A 19,517-nucleotide genomic window follows, 5' to 3' on the forward strand; every position below is an offset into this window, starting at 1 on the left:
TGCCAATTCTGTGGGGCTGTTGTCGAGAAAAATATGTGAAAAGTGCAGCAGTAAATTCAGAATATACTCAGCTCCAGAAACACTCGGAAGACGGGTGTCCAAAGGCGATGTCTCTCTCAAAGTGATCGTCTTGGGAGGAAAAAAAAATATATTTCTTCTGAGTATGGTCTCAGGAAATTTAGAATTATGTTAGAATTCTAGCTCTCCCTTTTAGTGAATTTAGGAAAGTTATATAGACGTCTTGGGTCACGGTAGCTCGTCCATCAAACAGGAAGTTCGTGGCTGCTGCAGGGACAGGATCAGGGAAGGGAGACACATGGGTCCTCTGGGGACACGGGCGGGATCAGAGGCACACGCGTGACCTGCTTTCACCACTGATGCAGGAACACCTGGAGCAGAAGCGCGTCTGCCCCAACCCCACTCTGCAGCTGCCCCCCCCCATTGACACAACCTGAATCAGTACCAGGCTTGCACAACTAGAAACAAATTCTGCACTTACGTACTTCTACCTTCTGTTGTGAAATGTTCCCCTCCTGAACTCTTCTTATTTCCACATCTAACCCCCACCCCTGACAATGGATTTACTGTTCTGGTGGTGTCCTGGGGTAGGTGTTGGCTGTCCTGTCGCCCGCCACTAGCCCCAGCCCCTCCTCCAGGAGGCACCTGTGAACTTCCAGTCCTGCCCCAGATCTGTCCCCAAGCCTGGCTGTGATCTGGTCCAGCCAGTCCACCCGCTCTGAAGGAGAAGGGGAATGTCCAGACAAACACATTCATAAATATCATGTTTCTTTAGAAAATTTGCTGCATTGATTTACGATCATATTTCTATAATCAGATCTTCAGAGAAATAGCATGTCTGTGTGTGCATGTGTGTGTGTGTAGACATGGTATTTTTTTTTAACGGAATTCTTTTTTTTCATGTTAAGCTGCATGAAAAAAGCAATTTTAGAGACATTTCAGAACATAGAAAAGAAGAAAATACTTAATTTCTCCTTAGAACACTAAACTGTCTTTGACATACAAGTATTGAGGGAAAAAAGGAAGGAAGGAAAAGAAAAGAGAAAAGAAACCCACCCGAGTGCCTTCGACATAAGGGCAGCCAAATGGTGTTGGCTCACACATAATGCTTTATTTTAAAACTGCTATTTATTTGCTAAAATATGTGGGCTCTGAACACCTGTCCTTTTTTGATGACGTTTTATTTCTTATTCCCCCCCCTTTTTTTTAATGACACTATACCAGAGTCCAGTGAATAGGTGAGCAGCAGGTAGGCTTTCCTTGGCAGCAAGGGTGTGAGTCTGACCTACTGGACGCGGGTGCCCTGTGAGCACCGCTGCCCACGAAACGTGGTGCCATCGTCACAGGAGGCCTTTTCAGCGACTATAGCCTAGGGACGGGGTAAGCATGAAAACCGGAGTCTATTGAAGAACGGGGCGGGGGGGCTTTTACGGTCTCACGGGAATTGGTGACTCAGTGGCCTCACTGTGTTGAATTCATCTAGAAGCACAAGATGCCGTTCTGGAGCAATTTCAGGGGGTCACTCCCCTTCGTCCACTGGACCATTGTTATTTTCAACAAAAATGCAGGATTCAAGAATTGAAGTGGATAGTTTGAGCTCCTTATGGTCTCTTCCTCAGCAAGAAAAGTCAAAAGGAGTTAAAGATGGACAATGGGGGCACCTGGGTGGCTCAGTTGGTTAGACTCTACCTTCAGCTCAGGTCACACACGATCCCCGGGTCCTGGGATCAAGTCCTGTGCCAGGCTCCCTGCTCAGTGGGGAGTCTGCTTTTCCTTCTCCTGCTCCCCCTGCTTGTGCTCTCTCTCCCCCTCTCTCTCTCCCTCTCCTTTCTCTGTCTTGTGTAAAATAAATAAATAAAATCTTTTTAAAAAGTGGGCACATGTACAGCGGTCAGTTAAGTTGTCCTAACCCGGTCACCACCGACTGAACTGCCACCAGTCTCTGCCATGTGCCTGAGCTCCCTTCCCGCATCAGGCTGGGGCCTGCAGAGGGTCAGGCCGGTGGATCCGAGTCACCGTGGCTTTTCCGTTCCTGGCCACGGGTAGTGCCGGGGTCCCGTGGTCAGAGAAAGGAAGCAGCCCTGCTCCCTGACCTCGCCCCTATTTGCTGCCTCCAAAAAACAGGCCTCCCGGATCCTGAAATTTATAAATATGAGAAGATTTTTTGTGTGTGTGAGGAAACAAAACCTGCTTGTGTAACTTAACTCCCATTTTGTCGCTCTTACATCTCACCCAAACTTACCTGAAGGTTTAGTCTACAGATTTCCAGGACTTTTCTTCACAGAGGAGCCACCGTGTTCCTAGCGTAGAGGGGTCCCAGGTGTTAGCAGAAGGCCACTGATATTCTTGGCTAAAAATTTCTTCCTCCGGCCCTTTCTTTTATTTCCTCCAATTAGAAACATTCCTGGGGGTTCAATCTTCTTTCAGAGAGCCCTTATTAATCACCCATTAGCCGTCAGTACCACTTACTACAGAAGAATCGATGAGCTTATGAGCATCTAGTGTGTCCCCGTCGTCCTGTACCGTCCTGCACACCATTAAGGCCCTGGCTCCCGACATGGTTCATAACTACACAGTTGCTGCTTGAACACATGTGCTGACACGAAGACAGGATAGGGATCCCTGGGTGGCGCAGCGGTTTGGCGCCTGCCTTTGGCCCAGGGCGCGATCCTGGAGACCCGCGATCGAATCCCACGTCGGGCTCCCAGTGCATGGAGCCTGCTTCTCCCTCTGCGTATGTCTCTGCCTCTCTCTCTCTCTCTCTCTCTGTGACTATCATAAATAAATAAAAAATTAAAAAAAAAAAAAACGAAGATAGGATGAAGGGAACCAAGGGCGGGAGGGAAGGCAGGCAGGGAGGAGGCGGCGGACAGAAGAGCTGAAACATCGGTGCCTGGAGTCCCCCCGGGTGAGGTGTGACGGTGCCTTGACCGGGGTGGTGGTTGTGACAGTGGTAATAAGTCACCGACGAATAGACGTCAGGGTCAGCGCGATTCCAGGATGGGCTGGCTGTGGTTTGCGTGGACAGTGATGTGTGTTAAATCTGAAAATAAATGTGAGTCAGAACAGTCCTCAAAACAGGAGTAAAAATGAAGAGTAGACAAGAGAAGCCAAGAAGCCAACTGCCTCTGGAAGAAAAGAACAAATTTGGTGGCACGGAGCCCAGGAATCCACTGGTTGGTGTAAGAGTAAGAATCACCCACCCGCGTCCGTGGCCCCCGAGTCACTGAGGACAAGAATGAGTGACCGGATGGAAAGAGCAGGTCCTGAAACGGGGTGGTAACATCTGGAATAAACCGAGGCCAAGCTGGCAAATGGAAGGGAGTAGGAGGAGGCTGGAAGAGCCCCAGGGCCCAGGGCAGGTCCAGCCTGAGAGGGAGAGGGCGGGAGGAGGGAGGGGGCACGGGGGAGGGAGGAGGGAGGAGAGTGGAGCGCAGAGGGGAAGCTCACCCTGGAGCCTTGCAGGCTACAGCAGGGTTCTAAGAGAAGGGTGGCCAGGCCCACGGGGACACCTGGAGCCAAAGGAGTCCTGTGTCGCCCAGACTCAGCCACCCTCCTAGTTCCCGCCACCCTCCTGGTGCCCACCACCCTCCTGGTCCCCGCCACCCTCCTGGTGCCCACCACCCTCCTGGTTCCCACCACCCTCCTGGTGCCCGCCACCTTCCTGGTGCCCACCCAGCCTCTTGGTCCCCACCACCCTCCTGGTCCCCACCATCCTCCTGGTCCCCACCGCCCTCCTGGTCCCCACCACCCTCCTGGTCCCACTGCCCTCTTGGTCCCAGCCACCTTCCTGGTTGCTACCACCCTCCTGGTCCCCACCACCCTCCTGGTCCCCACCATCCTCCTGGTCCCCACCACCCTCCTGGTCCCCACTGCCCTCCTAGTCCCCACCATCCTGCTGGTCCCCCCCACCCTCCTGGTCCCCACCAGCCTCCTGGTGCCCACCACCTTCCTGGTCCCCACCACCTTCCTGGTCCCCACCAGCCTCCTGGTGCCCACCACCCTCTTGGTCTCCACTGTCCTCCTGGTCCTGGCCGTCCTCCTGGTCCTGGCCACCCTCCTGGTCCCTACTGCCCTCTTGGTCCCCACTGCCTTCCTGGTCCCCACCACCCTCCTGGTCCCCACCAGCCTCCTGGTGCCCACCACCCTCTTGGTCTCCACTGTCCTCCTGGTCCTGGCCACCCTCCTGGTCCCTACCGCCCTCCTGGTCCCCACTGCCTTCCTGGTCCCCACCACCCTCCTGGTCCCCACCAGCCTCCTGGTGCCCACCACCCTCCTGGTCTCCACTGTCCTCCTGGTCCTGGCCACCCTCCTGGTCTCCACCACCCTCCTGGTCCCCACCACCCTCAGTCTTGGCTGGTAGCAGCCTGAAGATTGCAGAACTCTCTGTGCAGCCCAGGCAGGGCCTGGAGGCGCTGTCCTGTGCTCCCCTCCGAGATAAAGGACCAGGCTGCAATGTGATGTCACCACCTTGAAGCATCTGCTATTCTTCCTGAAGAGCCCCAGGATTCCCCACATCCTATGTCCATGCACCTTGGCATGCTACAAAGCTGGGAAAGCATTGCGTCTTGCCATTTGGATGAATACGTTGAGATGTTGTCGATTGGCACGAATAATCCCTGGGCATCTTAGAGGACATAGAGTCCACTTCATAGTTTGCGAGTCTAAAATGAAAGTGTTAACCAGAATCCGTATGTTTAAAAACAGCAGAAAATTAGGGATTTTTATCCTCAGTATAACAAACCACTATTGCATAATTTTTAATGCAGAGCCTTAAAATAATGTATCCCAAGTCTGGTATTATTATGTGAAGTCAGCATGCCTAACGGGATGTTGGGGATGTTGCTGAGCAAATAATGTTATCTTGCAGGTGGTGGGAATTGATAAATGCACGCGGAGACCTGTGTCTTCCCGTGTCGAATGATCTTTTTTAATGTATAGCTATTAGAGCAAACTAGAGTAGTCTACTAGTGGGGGCCTCAGTAGGGGGAAAAAAATTGTTTTCATGACAGTTCGACAAATACAGGTGGTGCTGCTGTGACTATAGATGTGTTTCCAGAACATTTACCAGACACCAGAATGACTTTTAAATTTGTACACATTCACAGAGCTGATGAACAGTTTGGGTCAAGAGAAAAAGAAGACAGCAAGAGGGCAATTGCATGCAGGAATCACAGCATTTTTTTTTTAAAGTCAGCTCCAGCTGATGTAATCCAGCGCTCTGCCTAGCAGGTAAGGATGGGGCCGGGATGCGGGGCTGGGATGCGGGGCCGGGATGTGGGGCCGGGATGTGGGGCCGAGATGGAGGGCCAGGCCACACCAGCACCCTCCATGCTCTCCTTCCCCAGTCTATACCGGTTATTTTCCCGCCACAGAACAGCATTGTTTGGTTTTACGAAGAAGCAGCCATATAAGGCTCAGTTTTCACACGTAAGAACAAATAAAATAAGAACAAATAAAATATGTGTAATAGATAGTACTGGCGATAATAAGGGTTCTAGGGATGTATCACTTCCTACGGCACGTCCCAGAGTGAATTTCTATTTCCTCCTGGTTTTCCACGCAGGCTGGTGTCTCTCAGTTGGGTGAGACGACAGATGCATGGTTTTGGGGATGCACAAGCTTTTTTCTTGTCATCACAAAAATGACACTCCCCAGCGGGGCGGGGGCCGGGCGTGCAGGAGCGCATTTGCGAACCGCAGTTACAGAGGCTGCAAACACGCCGGGGTTAATGGACAGTCCACTCTGGCAGTCTGTGAAAAGAATATCTTTGGTTTCGTACAGTTTTCTGTTGCTGTTGTTTTAATTGGACAGAATGTTCATAAATGAATTCCTGTTCATACTCAACTGTGGGTCTTCAAACTTGGAGAGCAATTCTTGGGAAAACTGATTTATTTAATTAAGAAGGGATGGGGTTGTTTGGGCTGTTTGAAACAAATATTAATTTGTAAAGACCCACGTGTCCCCAGCGGGGCTGTCAAAGCACTTGCTCAGGAGGTATGGGATTAAATATGTAATTTCTAAATTCTCACGAGGAGGGAAAAAAGGACAGCTAGGAAGTCAGCTATGACTACCTACACGGAAATACTGAAATTCATCTTATTTTCACCCAGAGCTTACACAGTTTCCTTGAAATGGATACCACAGGGATCATGGTACGTGAGATCCGAATAAAGGAAGAAATCTATCTAGTTTCTCTGTGTTTGTTGTTTTTTGGTCTCGTAAAAGGGAGACTGAGATTATTTAACATCGTTAGGCCACGCGGGCATCAGTAGATGTCAGTTGCTAGTAAGCGAAATGCTGCCAAAGCGACTCTGTTTTGAGAAGGACCAGGCTGTCTGTGGCCCCCAGGTCCTTTTCAAGCGGATGGAACCATAACAGAAACATGATCACTGTTGTGGTAAAAAGACCACGCGGCATGTGGCTCGGTGGCCCACAGTCTGCCACACGTTTATGGCCGCGCGAGATGGGCTGAGTCTATCTCTGCTTCTCCCGCCCAGGTGGGCCACTGCTCTGTTTAAAGGCACCGGTGAGCGAGCATCTACCCCACGGGGCGGGGGCCGTCAACCCCCATCCACCTGTCGCCTGGGGGAGCCGGCTGCCGGTGCGGCCAGGCTTCGGGCCCTGATTCTGGAACACTGGCTTTTACCTCCTCACTGGGCGTTGCACCGCGGCTGTCAGGCGTTTTAAATTCCGTTGCCTGTCAGTCACGGGCAAGTGAAGAGAACGTGGTCACCCAGAAAACCAGGAGTTCTGGGGAGCAGGGGGCGTGGGTTTGCAGAGGACGCTCGGCTACCGTGGCTTGTTTTTCATTTGCTCCAAGGTGGACAGTTCTTTTTGGTCTTAAAATGTGTCTTGAAGCCTCTGCATCCAGGGTGGAAGCAAAGGGCAGGGAGTAGAAAGACTGAAGGAGCGAGATCTGTGAGGCAGGGATTAACTTTGTTCCCTGAAGACCGAAGGCCTCAGTTTCCCCAAATGTGTGTAGGGCCTGCAGCCTCTTCATCACGTGAGTCAAGCCCGAAGGCCCGGAGTCCGTGTTGAGAACGGAGAGAAGTACTTTAGCACGTGGGTAGTTTGGAAAGAGGTCATGACTTTGCCCGTTCCCCGAGGCTCCTGTGGGTTTAATTTCATATAAAATGTCATGTTTCTGTAAACTTCATTTTTTAAGTAATGTCCTTCCTACCTCTCCCGTTGCCTCCAAGCTCAGAGGAGAGTTGGGGTGGTACTCAGGGTCTTCTGACAGGGAAGGTTCCCAGAATCCTGAGGCCGACCTGCAGGCGCAGCATCGCTCCCTCCTAGGCCAGCGTCCTTACCCATCGGGCAAGGCTCCGTGTGATCCCACTGAACTGGCGCTGCCTTCCCCTCTACGTCTGGCCGTGATCATCGCCCCACACCCAACAACCCCCTCGGCCTGACCGCCTGTCTTCACCACGAGCATCCCTGTGTCCGACCGATCCAGGCTCAGGACAATTCTCATCTTCCCAACCTATCCCAGTGCAAGGTAAGGTAGGCGAGGGGGTGTGGCTGGCCTGAACACAGGGGTTTCTTCACATCTCAAGCTCATTTCCGGCGAAATACACTCCTACCTGGGACAGGGAAAAAGACTGGGTGACTTTTAACTTTCAAGGAACTTACAGAATGATGATCTTCTAGACTTTAAAACAATGACCACTAATGAATTTTCTTTTTTTTGAAGCAAGGATCTTACCGATTATTTTTTTTTATTTATTTATTTATTTATTTATTTATTTATTTATTTATTTATTTTTGCTTTTAATGAGGAAATTACAACTAAGCGGTCTCCAGGGGTCTGCCCAGGGTCTGCTGGTTAGGGGGTCAGCAGTTTGGGGACTGGGGGGTACAAGGAAGCAACAGTGCTCTTGGCTAAATTGGTGTCCCTTTGACTATACTCCACATAAGCCTTGCCTTAGGTCAGGTCGGGATTGGTTTTGACTTTAGGGAAGGCCCCTGCAATCAGAGTCAATCCATCAGTATCTTTATGCATCAGGGAACAATAGAGACTTTTCTGAATCATAATCAGTTAACTCTGAATTGCAAATATTTAAGCTGGAGGACAAGCAGAGAGGCTGTGATCCTCCTTGAATGGGAATGATTTCTTCTTGTGAATTGGTTAACCAATAGTGTCTTTCATAAGCATTTATACTCCTCAGAGAAGCACCCAGACCAGAAAGACAGGAAGGTAAAGGAAACAGCATTTAAAAGAAGAAGACAAAGAAGAAAGGAAAAGAAAAGAATTGGAGGAAGTAATTAGATTAACTTGGTAAGTTTACAGAAAGCAAAGAATTCCACAGAGGCACCAAGAAAGTTACCCCGGGCCTTGGCCCTCCTGGGGCCCCCTGGGGTGTCCCGTGGGCAGTGGTTAACCTGGTGGCTGCCGCGAGGCCGCTGCATCTGTCCCCAGATTCTGTGCACGTTTAATGACCGGTTCCAAGATGCGCTGAGTTGTTCCCATTGAAGATCCTTTCTCCCTGTCGCCGTTTCCCAGGGACCACTCGTTTGGGGAGATCTGGACCCCCGAGCGCTGGAGAAGCAGGTCCTGCAAGAGCGCCCACCCCGGGAGCTCCGGGGGCAGTGGCAGCCCTTCGGAGGGTGCAACCCGCCCCCCCACCGGGTGCTGCCTGGGGCAAGTGAGGGGGTGGCCTCCTGTCTGCTGGGGCCAGGGCGGGCTGGGCGGGGCAGCCCGTGGGAGCACCTTGGTGCCAGGTGCCCCCGTGGGAACCGTGGGACGGCCTGGCTTGTCCTCCGCGGAGTTCCTGGCCGAAGAGACGAGAGCGTGGCACCTGAGGACCACTGGCGGGTACAGGAGCCAGCTTCCCTGTGGATCAAATCACCTCCCCAAACGCAGAGTCCCCCAGGCCTCTTGTCTTTACCAAGATGCCTGGCCGTAACCTAGGGTGCCGGACCCTCTGGCCCTGGGTGCGAGGGGTGAGCCGAAGGGCCTGTGCCGGGCTGCTGAACAGCAGGTGGGCAAGTGCGCAGCGGGGTGACAGGGCAGTTCCTTGGGCGCCTGGTGACTCCGTCCCGCAAAGGCCCCTCTCCCTGAATCACCAAGATCCAGACATTTTACCGTCGCTCTCTTCTATCCGTTCCTCATTCCAAGAGTGACACCTGGAAGCGTGGGGACCGGAGCATCCTCTGGCCCATCTCCCTCGGGCACAGCTCTCACGTGTCTGGGGGTGTAGGCTAGAGCCTGGGACTGGGTGGGGAGCTCTCGGGGCTCATGGGGGGTGACAGATGACTCAGGGAGCCGGTCTGACACCCTGTGGCACCTTGTGCACCCTCCCGGGCCCCTTCCAGTGCTCCCACCCCCACCCGCCGAGGCAGGCTCCTGGGCCAGGCAGCAGGGATGCGGCTCCGGGTGCACTTCCCCAGGGGTCCGTGGCCTCCCCTCACCGCACCTGCCCTCACCTGCCTGGCTGGGCCCTGGCCCGGGGCGGGGGGGGCGGGGCTCGTGAGAGGACTGGCGAGATCCTGCGAGGACCCGGCCACTCTGGAGCTTTTGCCTTGGACTTCATCCTAAATTCCTTCTTTCGGGGAAACGCAGCAGCACAGGGGACTCGCCCCATTGCCTGTCCTTCGTGGTGTGGACTTAATGGGGATAGAATCTCAGCGCTTGGAGGGGGTCCTCGGCTGGAGGAGGGCAGGACTGAGCGGAGCCCTTGGCTCAGCGGCCTGGAAACCGTGCGCTGCCCTCGGTCCCGCCAGGGGCAGGTGTCGGCACAGGCCGGGCACCCAGAGGGCACCATGTGTCTGCGGCCTGCGGCTGCCCTCCCACCCCTCTCCTGCAGCCGTCTGACGCCATCCTCTGGCCCCAGCCCAGTCCCTCACCCCCTGCCTCACCCCCTCGAAGCCACCGCCTTGACAAAGTGACATAGGAGTGACTTCTCAAAATACAGGTGGCGGGGCCTCCCTGCTAGATGTGCGCATCTCCACCCACCAGGTGGAGCGATGCAGGGGGATCTCACGAGTTCCCTTCCATCCATCTTAATCCAAGAGGATAGGATTCGAGATTCCAGGCTCCTCTGGTACATTGCCCAGAGTCTCGTATTTTTTTTACACGTTGCTATTCTCTCCTTGGAAGATGCTGTCTATGGAGCAAAACAAATGCACCTCTGAAAAAAGTGGAAAATTCAGAATATTGAGACGGTTCTTCCTCCAGAAATCCTCGATGAATCCAAAACGTGGGAATGACCTTTATCAGGGCTCATTCCCCAAATTTCCCGACCGTGGGACCGCGTCTCAAAATGTTAATGTAACTGAACACCGTGGAGCCCAGAGGATCGCTTCATGCATCAAATGAAGGAAGCGATGCGAGCGGCTTGAAACCCCATTGTTCCACTAGCGGAGCCTCCGCGTGGCTGACCCCGGGGCCGTCCTCACGGCGGACCTCTGCACAGTCCCTGCACTTGTGAGTGCTGCGAGGCCTTCATGTAGTGTTGCTGTTCCTGAGGCCCTAGGGCGGCTCTGCTGCTGTGTGGACCTCACAGTGAAGACTCGCTTCAGCTGAGAATTGTCTAGAACGCAACCAGCCCTTCTGAGAATAAATAAATAAATAAAATCTTAAAAAAAAAAAAAAGAAGAAAGAAAAGAAAACAGACCTGAGATCAGGGCCCCCTACCATCCTAGAAGCCCCTGTGATGTGGGAAGCAAAGGCAAAAGAAAAATTAAATTTCCTTACTCCCTTCAACCCGTTGACAAGTCCCTGAAGCAGGTCGCAGAGTGACCTTCCTCCGGGCGCTGGGCTGCTCCGATGTGGACACTTTGCCAAAGGCAAGGGACAATCTCAGCCCGACCCCAGGATCCTATGAATCTAGTTTAAACATACAGAAAGCCCTTTGGAGACTTTATCTGTCTCTACCCCCCAAGATACATGTAGGCAACCATCCCCCGAGCATATGACCCCACTGATGTGCATCTGGAGGGTCGCAGGACTCAGGTTTTTCTAGGCAGTAATAAATGACTCTTTCCAATAATAACTAGCCCCCTGATGTCCTGGAAACCTTGTTTCCAAGTTCCTTAGAGCCTCACACTCTCCCTGACTCCCTTTCCAACATGAAGGTATATAACGGGCCACCCCTCATGACCCCAGTGCAGCTCTTTCTGCCCACAGGTGGTCCTATACCAGAGCTTTAATAAAACCACCTTTTTGCATCAAGGATATCTCAAAAATTCTTTCTCGGCTATCGGCTCCAAATCCTAGCATCATTCCTATGTCATGTTTATAGCTACATCTTGGTGTATTCCATATAAAATAAACTTTGGATTATGCAGTTGGCCTCAAGCCCTTTACATCTACCCCCAATTCCACTGCCACTGAGAAATCTGTGCGCTTATGCAAGGCTCCGCGTTAATATAAGCAAGCATGCTATTGGTAGCATTGTGATTAGGAGCAGGTAAGGAAAGATGCCTAATAAAATAATTAAGAGGAGTTTTTCTCAACTGTTAACAAGACTGACCATTTACTGAGAAATTATTATGGCATTAGGGACTATTTTCAATTAGTTATCTCAAGACAATATTAACATCCTTACTTTACAAATGGGAAAGTGTATCGCAGAGGTTAAAAACTTGCCCCCGGTCCCACAACTGGCCAGGTGCACAGGTGGGATGGGACGCAGGGTGGACTGTTTCCAGATTCCACATTCTGCCCCTTCTCAAGCTTGAGGGTGTCTCACAGTCCCATGGAGACCTTGTGCGACACAGACATGGCGCCCCCATGCGAGTTTCTCTTTCAATTCATCTGGTTTGGAGCCTGAAGAATTGCATTTCTAATGTGTTCCTGGGCGATGCTGCTGGAAACACACTTTGAGAACCAGTGTTCTACCCCACCTTGCCTTTTTAAACATTATTACTGGAGTCAGGTGCACATCCACCTGCCATTTAACCATTCCTAGGTGTAGGGTTCAGTGACATTAGGAACATGACCTGTTGTGTAGCCATCACCACCCTCCATCCCCAGAACTTTTCTCATCCTGCAAAATGGAAACTGTCCCCATTGAACCATCCTTCCCTACCCCCACCTGCTAGCCCCTGGCACCGGCCACTGGCCTTTCTACATTCTGTCTCTGTGAATCCTGCAGCTCTGGGGACCCTGTGTACTTGGGCTCATACAGGATTTGTCCTCTTGTGTCTGGCATATCTCACTCAGCATCATGTCCTCCCATTTCATACATGTCATAGCAGATGTGAGAACTCCCTTCCTAAGAAGGTGGAATCATGTTCTATCACAGGGGCCACCCCACAACTTCTTGATCTCTCTGCTTCCTTTTCACAGACAGCCCCTGGGTTCAAAGCCCCTCACCCCAGGACCGTGACTCCCCTTGCTGCCTTCAGGGCCGGGGGCCTGCACATACCGTGCTGGCCCCTTGCTGGGCCTTCCTTCCCTCCTACAGACGGCCTGACCCTGGCATCTTCAGATGCCCTGACAGTGGCTCTCCTGCCCCTGACTTCCTTAGGCCAGGGTATGACACTGATGGAAAGAATAGTCATTACTCCCCACTGGACATGAGGGCATACTGTTTACAGAAACTGTGCCTGAAAAGACAGAATCTCTCCAAGTAACAGCTCATTTTGATGTTTCCAGTAGTATTCTGAAATTTTAACAGAAGCTTTTATTTGGTGTTGGGGTGAGGCTTTTTCATGCTTTTCATGCTTTTCAATCCTTGCTAATGCCCTTTTGTTAAATGCTAAGATGAATGATCAAAACTTCAGTTCGCGAAATTTTTTCTACATCTATTTTCTGGTATCCTGGCCAAAGTTACCACTGAGTTAATCCATCAAGCAGCAGAACCCATGGCGGTGACAATAATCTGTAGTTGGAAAAAAAAAAAAGATAGATTCTCTTTTATAACAGCAGCCTGTACCCTTGTCAAAACGTAATACAATCAGACTTGTCAAGTCTTTATTTCATTTAAAAATATAGAAAGGGTACCATCTTTATTATTTTTGGTGAGTTTTTAAGCTCATTTTAAGGATATGATGAATGCAGTTTTAAAAGGCATTTCTTAATGAATGCATAAAAATCTCTGAGGATAACTTGAGTGTACTTGAGTTGATTTCTACCATGCAATTTAACTTAATTTAAGTCAGGATTTGTGCACGTGTGTGTGTGTGTAAGTCATTTGCTGTTTAAACTCAAAAGAAGACGAAGAAGGAGCTGCCACCATATAAAATAGGGCGGGATGACATCACAGTTGCGAACTATTATGGAGCAGGTGATTAAAGTCAGTGACTGAACTGCTCACTTTAAGATATTTGACATTCGTAAATATTTTTACCAGGTTTAATATGAGATCATAGTTTTCATTATCTGCTTTGATCTCCTTACCTTCCATGGAGACCTGAGGCGCGTCCCTCGGGGATGGAACGCACACACCTGTGCTTTACCTGAGTATTCCTGTTTCTCTCCTCGCCCCTCACCACCAGATGGAAGCACTCTGGGGCTGAGCTCTCCCCGGGCAGCAGGCTCCACCGGGCCAGGGCAAAGCTTCCGCATCACAAGGGCAACGGACCCCTTGTATTTCAAATGATAGCACATCATTGTGTGATACCGAGAGCCCAGAGCCCAGAAAAAACCAGTAGAGAACCTTTCTGAATATGCTCCCAATTGACATTGAGGCTCCTGCCATCAAAATATAGATTTTCAAAAGCATGAATTCAAACTGGAAGGCTGTCCAAAAAAGAATCTTCGTCTTCTATCATATGGGAATAGGAGGAAAGACTCGAACATCACTCTTCGATCAGAAAGGCCCAGGGACTTATTTTTGTTTCAAAAGGACTGTCTTTTGTTTATTGGATAGTGGATAATGTGCTTCTATGACCCTAATCCCTCATCACACACACATACACACACACACACACACACACACACACACACACACACACTAACCAGACCTCCTCTGTCCAAGTAAGCTAGTCTCCCCTGGGGCCCTGTATTGGGTGTATGGGAGGGAAACAGACTCTAGGGAGTACATCTGGGTGATGAGAAATATCCCAAGCAATTAAACATCAAATGCATGAAATATATGTACAAATAGTAATGAGCACCATGAAGAAAAACATCAGCTTAAAGCCCAGTATTGATTAACCAAATGTTGAAAGTAATCAAGCCTTCACCTATGGGGGACCAATAAGGAGGTAAACTACTAAATTCTCTGGACAAGTTTTGACATTAGTCCACAAGCAGAACTATCATTTTCTTTTTTATTTTATTTTATTTTATTTTATTTTATTTTATTTTATTTTATTTTTTGATACTACCTCCTCATATCTCTTTGTAGCCCCAGCTTGGTGGTCTGGAAATAGTATTTTCAGACCCTGTCTTCTTTCCTGCTTTGGGCAGTGAGCCCCTGCTGGTCCATGGCCAGCTGCTCATGCAGATCACCAGGAAGAAGTTCAGGTCTGCTCCACACGGCCTTGGAGAAAGCATAAAAGCCAGGGGTTCCATCCCCCTCCAAGTGGACAGACCCCTCAATTTATCGGACTTGTTGGCAGGAGCACACATGAGAACACAGATCCTTAGTTCTGGCTGCCTGCTTAGGGGAGGGGGTGTTTGCACACCTCTCAGGAAACCAGAGAGGGTAGCATTTGTTACCTTAGACACCTTAGGTGGTATTTACTGTCAGTTCACTTCTACTGGAATGTGAAGATTTTTTTGGTGAAGGTGGAAAGTATGAGGCAGCTGAGGGGGAAGGGATGTATAGCATTTTAATACAGAATCTCCAAACTTTGGCTATGTACTGGAGAGAAAAAGAAGGAAATAGAGAGAGAGAAAGAAAGAAAGGAAAGAAAGAGAGGGAGAAGGAGAGTCAGAGACGAAGAAGAAAGAAAGAAAGAAAGAAAGAAAGAAAGAAAGAAAGAAAGAAAAGAAGAAAGAAAGAAAAGAAAGAAGAAAGAGAGAAGAAGAAAAAAGAAAGGAAGGAAGGAAGGGAATAAAGAGAGAAAGAAAGGAAAGAAAGAGAAGGAGAGACGAGAAGGAAGGAAAGAAAGAGAGAGAGAGCGAAGGAGAGACAGAGGAAAGAGAAAGAAGAAGAAAGAAAAAAAAGAAGAAAGAAAGAAAGAAAGAAAGAAAGAAAGAAAGAAAGAAAAGAAGAAAGAAAGAAAAGAAAGAAGAAAGAGAGAAGAAGAAAAAAGAAAGAAAGGAAGGAAGGGAATAAAGAGAGAAAGAAAGGAAAGAAAGAGAAGGAGAGACGAGAAGGAAGGAAAGAAAGAGAGAGAAAGAGAGAGCGAAGGAGAGACAGAGGAAAGAGAAAGAAGAAGAAAGAAAAAAAAGAAGAAAAGAAAGAAAGAAAGAAAGAAAGAAAGAAGAAGAAGAAGAAGAAGAAGAAGAGAAAGAACGAAAGAAAGAAGAAAGAAAGAAAGAAAGAAAGAAAGAAAGAAAGAAAGAAAGAAAGAGCCCTGCAGTATCTGTGCTCCACCCAGACCGCTTCCACAGTGTCCACCGAGGATTACAGGTATCCTTCACGTTGCTAGATTTGAAATTAAGACGTAGAGACCTTCTCATAGTGGGGTCCATGCCTGGGTTGAAAGTCCATTCTTGGGGTGAGGAGACACATTACCCCGTTGAGAACGGGGCTGTGATGGTATTTTGCCGGATCCCATTTGGGACACCCAGGCAGCCCAGGAGGAGCAAACGAGGAACCAGCCGTGTATCACCTGACAGGTGGCGTGAGCCTCAAACCGGGCAGTAGGGGCCATGAAACAGAGAGTTTAAGAAGCTTCTTTTTAATATTCATTAAGACGTGTTGTGTGAACATTGAATTTAGAGACACGGCGAGGCCAGGCTGTGGCTGACCGCGTGCTTCTTCCTCGGGGCCCTGGAGATGAGCACGTCATGCGGCGACATGGGGTGCTCTGCTCCGTTCCTCTCGTTCACTGAAGGAAAGGGGAGCTCTGAGAAGTGGGCATGGGCTCAGTGGGCGCACACCGCGTATGTGGGACATAGCAGGTCTGGGGCTTAAGAGAAATCTAGAATAGGGAAGGCTGGTGGCCCTTTTGTGGAAAGATGGTAGATCCAGAAGGTGATGAGATCACCTGAGCTCACATGAAGACGGAGGAGCAAAGCTTACAGCTAAAGCAAGGGAACACCTATGCTGACGTCGTGGCAGTGGCAGGTGACGACAAACGTAAGTGGCTCACATCGCGGGCGCCAACATGGTTTTGGGATTCAAGCACATGCCCGTGGAATGAGGACTCCATCTTATAAGAGGAAGGAAGGGAAGGCTCTGATTTTAAAACCACTAGAGGACTAATTCAAAATTTCGTTAGTACCGACTCCCTTTCCTTGGGGTTCACATATCCCCATGACCCAAGAAAGAACTCCGAAGCGGGTTGCACTTCTGTGCTCCAGGAGTAACTGAATCCCGACAGTGATTAAATATCCCCATGACATATGTGTTTCTCCGAGCTTTAGCATGAAGAACATAAGCTCATTTAATAAAACCTCCTTGCGACCACAATCCAGAACCAACTGTTAGTAACATTGGAGCGAAAGCCAGGATGTAAGTGCTGTGAAAACCAGGTCTTCCTCGAGCTGGCTTGAAATCCCCCAGGAGCTCAGGATTTGGCAGCACGCTGGGGTGCCGAGCCAAGGGGTGGGGGTGGAGGGGTCCCAGACTAAAGGTCATTTTTATGGGGGTTTATTGAAAAAAAAAAAAAACGAGGGCAGTAGAAAGTTTCCCTGTGACAGGTTTTCTAGACTGGTTGGGCATACAAGACACTTGTCTTTATAAAAATGGAAATATATTTTAATTATCTATTAAGATTCTTATAATTTTCACTCATTAAAGTTGCTTTCTTTTTTTTCTCATTTCTGCAGTGTGCCACATCTGAACTAGGCTTAGTAGATTGGATAAAAATGGCCAAGATCCATACCCACCATTCAAGACCTTCCCTAGTATTTGAATATTTCAACTTTCACACGACTCTACATCATAACTTATATTCTGTCACTTAGGAATTATTCCATACTAAAGCCAACTAAAACCTAGCCATTTCTTACTTTTACACTAATACATGTCTCTAATATTTTATTCACTATTCTTTGTCTTGAATTTGTTTTGTTTAAAAGTCCAGATACATAAATTCTGTGTTTTAATGGACTTAGTAGCCTAATTCTAAAATTCTAGAAGATCAATTAGAATTTGTTTTCTCGTTTTTTTCTTATTCCATTGTAGGTTGCATCTTGCTATATTTTTCTTTGACAGACTTTTAAAAGAAGTTTATTCTTAAGACATAAATAATTTTAAAAGAATTTGGATTATTCAAATAAGTATGAAAATAAGCAGGCTTATGGGTGGCTCAGTGGGTTAAGCACCTGGCTGTTCCTCTCAGCTCAGGTCTTGATCTCAGGGTCCTGGCTTCGAGCCCTGAGACAGGCTCCACACTGGGCCTGGAGCTTAGTTAAAAATAATAACAATAAAATAAATAAGTAAATAAAATGCCTCTTATAATCTCTAGTGATATTTTTATTAAATACTGATATGTATTATTTTCAGTTTTCCTACTCATATCCGTATAGCATACTCTATCTTTCCTGAAAGTGATTGCGATGTATGCATAAAGGAGCATCTTTCTTTTTAAATATATCTTATTTAAATATCTTACTATTTCATAAGGATAAGAAGATTGCTGGGTTAGAAAGTATAGTCAGAAAAAGAAAGAAAAAAGAAAGTATAGTCAGTTGCGATGGGTAACTGGGTGATGGACAATAGGAGGACACTTGATGTAATGAGCACTGGGTGTTCTATGCAACTGCTGAGTTACTACTGATCTCTGCCTCGGCAACTAATGATACACCAGATGTTAACTAATTGAATCTAAATAAAATAAGTTAATAAAAAAAAAAAAAGCAAGAAAGTATAGTCAGTTGAATAGTGTCTCCCAAAACCTCATGTTCAACTGGAACCTCAGAATATCATCTTATTTGGAGATAGAATCTTTGCTGCTTTAATTATGTTAGAGACCTCAAAAGGAGATCGTCGTGGATGGAGGGTGACCTGCAAGCCCAATGACCAGTGTCCTCGTACTAGAGAAAACCAGAAGGTGGTGGAAGAGCCCTGTGAAAACGAGGCAGAGATGGAGGGACACAACCACAAGCCAAGGATGCCTGCAGCCCCCCAGGCTGGGAGTCAGGGAAGGACGCGCCCCAGAGTCTCCCGAGGGAGCCCACCCCTGCTGGCCTGTGATTTCGGACTTCTGGCTCCCGGAATTGTGAAAGAGTAAATTCCTGTTGTTGTAAGCCATCAAATTTCTGGTAATTAAGGAAAATTATACAAGGTGTGTGTGTGGGGGGGGGGGGATTAATTCTTTTCCCTGGGGATTTGAGCTAATATGTCTCTTACCTTTTAAGAAAAATTTCACCTATGTATCCCTTTCTGCTGTGATTAAGAACGATCGTTTGCCAGCCAAACAAGAAATTGAGTTTGGTGCTGCAATAAAGCTTCTCCCTCCATGTGTTTGGATCGAAACGGGGACTCGTGCGAGTGACAGAGTATGATCATTCTAATGGATGTTAGGTCATAGACCACAACTCTAAAATAGTCGCTGAATATTTATTAAATCTTACACTTTCGGGGTGGGTGGGTGGGAACATACCATATGAAGAACCTGCTATGGTAACTCGTGAATTCCTGCCTAAATAATACAGTACATGGGGGGTGGGGGGAAGGAGCCCGCCCTCCAGAATTGCCCTTCTTCTAATTGGGAAAGAAGAGGGAAGAAGATACCAAAAGCTGCTAAGGGTGCTACGCTGACAAGTTCACATCCTATCTGGAAGCTTCAGACGCCCAGATGTAAGCCTCCAGCCCGGACCTCCTCCGTGAGCCTCGCCTCCTCATACCCGCACCTGCCCTCTCTCATCTAATGCAGAGCTCGGCCCGAACTCCTCGTCCTCCGCAGGCTCATTCCACCTGCTCAATTGTCCCAGTTGGCTTAGACCAAGAGCAAACCTTAGGGTTATTTCTCATTCCCCATGTTGACCTCGCAGGATAAATGGCTCAGCCAGTGTCCAGGTGTGTCCGGAACTTAACCACTCACCTCCTCCTCTGCTGTGGACACCACGCTCAGGCCATCGCCCACCTTCGTGTCGGGCACTGCTCTGGTCTTCTGCTTCCCTGCTTCTCCATGCCTCTGTGGGCGTGCACGTCCACCCACGCGTGTCTGTGTGTGCGTGCCTGCGCGTGTAAGTAGGTCCATCGTCACCTGTTTTGCTTTGTGTTCCAGCTTTTAATAGCATCTCTGCATCTGATCAGATGGTTTTCCTTCCTTCCTGGTGACAGATGCTGGGATGGACGAGGGATGCTCCTGTCTCAGCTTTCTGGCCCTGGGGTTCCAGTGTCTGCTGTGAGCTCCCCTTCAAACCGAAGTGTGGAGAGGGTTGTCCTCCGTCCCACGGAGAGATCAAAAGTCTTCAGCCCTGTGTACACTCAGACCAAATGCAAAGAAAGATGTGTCCTGGGAAGATCATTAGGGATCAATTC

Source organism: Vulpes lagopus, chromosome 5 (genome assembly GCF_018345385.1).
Source record: "Vulpes lagopus strain Blue_001 chromosome 5, ASM1834538v1, whole genome shotgun sequence".
NCBI lineage: Eukaryota > Metazoa > Chordata > Mammalia > Carnivora > Canidae > Vulpes > Vulpes lagopus.